The sequence below is a fragment of the Rattus rattus genome, chromosome 5, assembly GCF_011064425.1.
Source record: "Rattus rattus isolate New Zealand chromosome 5, Rrattus_CSIRO_v1, whole genome shotgun sequence".
Classification (NCBI taxonomy): Eukaryota; Metazoa; Chordata; class Mammalia; order Rodentia; family Muridae; genus Rattus; species Rattus rattus.
Window position 1 is genome coordinate 77,562,310 of NC_046158.1, and position 5,801 is coordinate 77,568,110.

Sequence of the window (5,801 nt, forward strand, 5' to 3'; positions counted from 1 at the left end):
GGGGAAGTCTTGCCTGTGGTCATCCTAGAGAATACACTGGAGTTCTGAGGGCTCCAGACAATACCTGGGAAGTCAGGTGAAAGAAACAATGATTTAAATCAATCACATGATTACGAAGTTTGGTTCTCCAGCTGAACTCCAGGTGCTCAGGCATTTCTTTGGTCTTCTAAGGAGGAAGTGACATGGGAATTGCAAGCACTGGGCTGGACTTGAACTACCTTAATGACATTGGGGACAAGGAAGGACCAAGCAGCTGGTGGATCCAAGGATCTCCAGTCCGTGCCTTACTTGGCCAAGGACTTTCTGAAGGACCTGCCAGCAAACTTGGCTTTGGTGCTCTGCTCTCCCTCAATTCTAAGGATCTGGTTGTACTTTGCTAGGTGCTCAGATCCACAAGGGGTACCATTCTTGATCTTCCCAGTGCAGAGCCCTACCACCAGATCACCAATGAAAGTATTCTCAGTGTTCCCAGACTGATGGGAAATCATGATGCCCCAGCAACTGGACTGGGCCAAATTATATACCTGCATAGATTCAGTCATAGAACCTATCTGGTTCACTTTGAGCAGGAGGGAGTTGGAGAACTTGTCTACAACCTTGACAATCTGCTTAGGGTTGGTTATGGTGAGATCATCCTCCACCACTCAGTTGCCTGCACTAGCTGTGAGCTTCTGCCAAGCTTTTCAGTCATCCTAGTCAAAGGAGTCTTCAGTCGAAACCACTGGATACTCCTGCATGAAAGACTTGTACAGGTCAGCCAGATGCTCGGGTGTGATGTATCTGCTGATGTTATCTAGAGACTTGAAGTTCAGGTCATACTTGCCAAACTTGTAGAACCAAGAGGCAACCACATCCATCCTGATGGCAATCTGGTCATTTTATGTTTTTTTTTTCTATTTTGTCACAGGAGAAGGTAATTAATAGACAGCCTAAAATACTTTCTGTCATCATAAAATAACTCTGGTCTCAAAAGAGCAGAGTTGTGTGCACACTCAGCTTATAAACAGCTATGTGGTCCACAGAGTGATAAGTTCCACTTCATATTCAGGAGGATAAGAGAATTATGGATTACATCTAAAGAGAGCTAGTGCCTACCTTTTTAATCTGGGTTATACCTACTGCTGGAGACCTACATAAGGACAATGGAAAAAGGAAGGGTCCATTCTTTGCCTGGTTGCACTTACTTGCCAGCAAATCTGTTGGAACCTACTTCTTCAAGATTCTAGCTTATACATTGACCAGTTGGAACACTGATCCTAGTGGGACTGAGCAACTACTAGATTCTTTGACTTACAGCTGCCTATTGTTAGGTCAATAGGACTCTAGATTGTATGTTATTCCAATAACTTTTCTTACTGTATGGAGATATTCTATAAGTTCTGTGACTCTATAGAATGCTGGAATTGACTTGTGTCCAGTATAGTTAAAAATTGTTCAAGGCCATATTGTGTTTGGATGTGTCTTCTGGCAATTTTTCAGAAATATCACCAGCAATCTCATTTATAGCACAAATGCATGTACTAAATCACTGTCATTTTAAATTACCAGAGTTTAATTCTGTCCGGGACATCTTCTAAGACTTCTCATGCTGCCCGCCCCCCAACACACACACACTCTGCAGATGTGTGTGAGTGTGTTTGTGTGAGAGTGATTTTGTTATAGTTTCACTAGAAACCAGGGGATCAATAGATCTTTCTGTGATATTTTTGTGACCACGTAGCATTATTATTGTGAATACTTGAACCAAATATAGTTTGTAGGTTTATCACAGTATAATAAATATGTCCTCTTGTTTGCTTAGCAAAATTCATACACTGTAAACAGCTATTAGTGACTTGATTTAAATTATCTTTTTCATTCCTAAATTCTTTCCATTTTCAGTCATTTCTAAATTTATTTTTAAATTTTTAGCAGGGCTTGAATTCAGAGTTGCATGCATCTTTGCTTTTGTTTGTTGGTTGATTAGGTTTTTGGTTTTCTTTTTTTCTTTTTTGTCTCTTTCTTTTTATTAAGTAACTTTGGCATATTTTCTGAACAAGATATAACAAAACAAAACTGAAATTAACACATGGTAATTAAGCACCAGAAACCAGCAAAAGGAAAATATACCAAGGGAAGACACAAGAATCAGACACCAATTCATTTGTTTACTCTTAGCAAGAGACGATGCACTTAGTACTGCTTCAACTTGATGTACCAGGGTGGGAGAGTATCCATGGTGTGGGGAGCCCCTTTTCTCTGAATAGGAAATGGCAGAAATGGAAACAGTGGTTTGAGAGTGGACTGGGAGGTGTGAAGGCAGGCATCTAGAATTCTAAAATAAGGTTAGTAAATAAATTAAGAGAGGGAGAGAGAGAGAGACAGAGAGAGAGAGAGAGAGAGAGAGAGAGAGAGAGAGAGAGAGAGAGAGAGAGAGAGACATTTGCATTTGGTTTAACCTGACTATCATGTCTCAGGTTCTTGATTTACTAAGCAGTGTCAGATATATGTTCCATTTTCTGGAGTACATTAATCAAATCGGTTATTGATTGGTTATTCCCACAAGCTTTGGGCCATCACTGCTGTGGAATAATTTGCAGATAGGACATAATTGGTAGCTCACATTGTTTGTGGCTGGCTTGGTGTTTCTGTTTCCTGTCTTGTTGCTTGCAGCATACCTTCCTGTAGCAAAGACACTAGACTGTAGTGGTGAAGGTTCTATGTAGGCACCAGCTCAACGCCTATCTGTTTAATGAGTTGTTCAGTTGTCTTTAGCAATGATGTCTTCTTGTCAGTTTGCAGAGAGAAACCTATGTTATTGGCGACAGCTTGGGTCGTTGGGTGTTCCTGTGAGACCCCTTTGGTAAACAACTCAATTATGTAACCAAATCCGTGTAGTAGAAGCTTCATTGGGTAACAAGAAGTACCCAATTTGAGTTCTGTCTCACCATTGTTTTGAAATTATATTGAACTAACTTTAAAATATATTCTCACTTCCAGTTTAGATTTTTTATGTTAGGTTTTTATTTTATTTCATAATTATCTCATAGAAGTCTTCCTTTTCTGATAAAGGACAGAAAGATTTCACATCAAGATGAGAGAGGAGGAGCTAGAAGGGATTAATGGAAGAGCAACTATAATCAGGATATATTATGTCTAGAAAAGTGAAAGAGGAATTTATTCTATTTTTATTTTATTTTTTTATTTTATTAGTATATTTCTATTTATTTATTGTTGTCAATACATTCAAACCAGTTACTCTTCACTCCATGTCGTCTGATCCTTCTTTCCCCTCTCCCCTAGATCCACCTATCCTCCTTTTTCCATATACTCAGCGTTAAGAGTCCTAGCTCAAGAATGCCATCTCAAGCCCTATCGTTTCATACTATCAGAAGTCTCAGTGTGGGATGGGAAGATGGCTCAACAGGCAAAGGCACTTGTAACTAAGCCTGACAACAAGAGAAAAATCCCAGACACCACATAGCAAAAGATGAGAGCTGGCATTTATAAGTTGTCCTCTGTCCTACACACACACACACACACACACACACACACACACACACACACACACACAGAGAGAGAGAGAGAGAGAGAGAGAGAGAGAGAGAGAGAGAGAGAGAGAGAAACAGACAAAACAGTTAGACAGATACAAAGAGACAGAGAGACAGAAAGACAGAGACTAAACAAATGTAATACAATCTCAATGTGTTAACCAGAATATGAAACTTAAATCCACTTGAGTGTTCATTTTTCACATAGTAAGTATAGTCATTTTATTTTTCATAAATGGACATAGAAAACTAATATTTTCCTTAATTGTAGCTTACCTATCATAATTAGCGCTGCCCATGTGTGCAAAAATATGTATCTAGGTATCTGTGAGGCTCTGTGCACCTGGGGCTCTCCACAGTGATCTGTCACCCAGCTATATGCGTGGGTTCCGGCAAGGAGGAGAGAACTTAGGCAGGGAGAGGGGACTGTTTCCACCTCAGGTGCTGGTTCTGCTCCTTTCAACCACTGCCGCTTAGGTTGCTCAGGCCTGGCTGAGCCAGTAGGAGACTTACTAGCCAGCAAGAGGCGCAGAGGAATCTGGCAGCAAAGATTTGGGGAGAGCAGATCTCTTCCCCAAGTGGCAGTGTTACAGCTCTTATGACAGAAGCTCTCAGACGATGGAATAGTTCCTGCACACCTTCAATTCTGAACACGATACTTTACAGTTTTTGGATTGGTCAGTGTCTGACAGCAGGTACTTTTTATTGGTTTGGCCCGAGAGCTTGGGAAGACCACATGTATGTATTTGGGGTCATGGTCTGGCTTCTCTATCTGATCTGTCTTGAGCCTGTTTGACCTATGGGCATGTCCTCACCTATACAGGAAGGGTTTGGGGCACTGCCCTACATGACTTGTCTGTCTCAAACTTCTCTACAGGGCTTTGCGGGGGGCTGCAGCTAGTGAGGCCTTGTTCTGGGAGGCTGGGGAAGCGCTGGCCATCCCTGTTTGAGTTTACAGGGATTCGACCTGTCTCAACCAGGAATCAGGGCATCTTTCACACCTCAATGCCCCACAGCTATCTGCTGGAGCATGAATGACCTACAGACACCACACTTCAAAAAACAAAACAAAACAAATCAAAACAAACAAACAAACAAAAAAAACCCCTATTTCTGTCTCCCAGCAGCCATGTTCTACCAATAGCTTGTTGGCTTTATGAACTGCTCTTTCATCAATGCTAGGATTTTCCCTGGGTTGATCTTGTTCAGGTCTTGTACTATCAGTCCTAATTAGATTCAATGGATTAAAAATCAAAAGGCAGCATGAACTTGGTAAGGGGATGTATTGGATCAGGCAGGATTTTGAACAAAGAGAAAGGTGGATATGATCAAAATATATCATAAACATGTATGAAATTCTCTAAGAATATATAAAAATGTAATATAGAAAATACACTTGTTTGTGGAAACTATGCCTGTTTTTTGTTTTAATAAATAACATTTCTCTTTCAGAATAGTGAAGGAGGCAACTTATTTTGTATGATTGTTGGAAATCTGGCAAGATTCACTGCTCCCAGCTGGTTTATTTTGGGAGCTTACTGGATAACTCCTGGAGTTGTCCTGAATATTACTCTCCTCAGGGCCTTTCGACTTCTCATGCAGATCTGTATTTCATTTTAATGACAGTAAGGCTCTGCAAATTCCAATGGGTCATTCAATCAGCAGCACTGCAGAAATGCAGCTTGGTGCATCTTGTCTATAAAATGTTCAAGGTTTCTCACACAGTTGCTGCAAAGTATATAACCCTGGACATTTTAAGATGGCAAACAAGTTTCTGCTAGGAAACAATATGTGTAAATGTTTACAAAAATACATGTATCTGATGGAAGAAAGTTCTATATTAAAATATGAGATGTTTTATGAAAAATTTTCAAAAATTAAGGCTTAGAAAAATATTTTCTTGAAATATGAATTGCTGCTCTATTATGCACATGTTTTATTATTACCTAATGGTATTCCATCCATTAAAGTGTATAGTCTGGGATTTTAAATCTTTTAAAATATATGCATATATCTAGATGTATTTTTGATATAATAAAAATCATATACTCTTTCTTTGCTTCTTGTGAATTATTGTTTACTATTACACATAATCAAAATCCCTTCCAGTGGTGTTTGCTAATAAAATAACTGGTAAATGAGGACAAGTAGCTCACTTCAGAATGGGAGTGGTCTCCCGAAATATTGAGAGCCAATTAAATGCAATCGTCAATGTTATACGAATCACAGTTTACCACCAACAATTACAGGCATCATCAATATAATCGAACA

At 39.6% G+C, this 5,801-nt stretch overlaps 1 pseudogene; it reads right to left on the minus strand.

Moving 5' to 3' along the window:
• Positions 1-284: 284 nt before the first annotated feature.
• On the minus strand, positions 285-878 carry LOC116900903 (annotated as a pseudogene).
• Between the last annotated feature and the right edge of the window lie 4,923 nt (positions 879-5,801).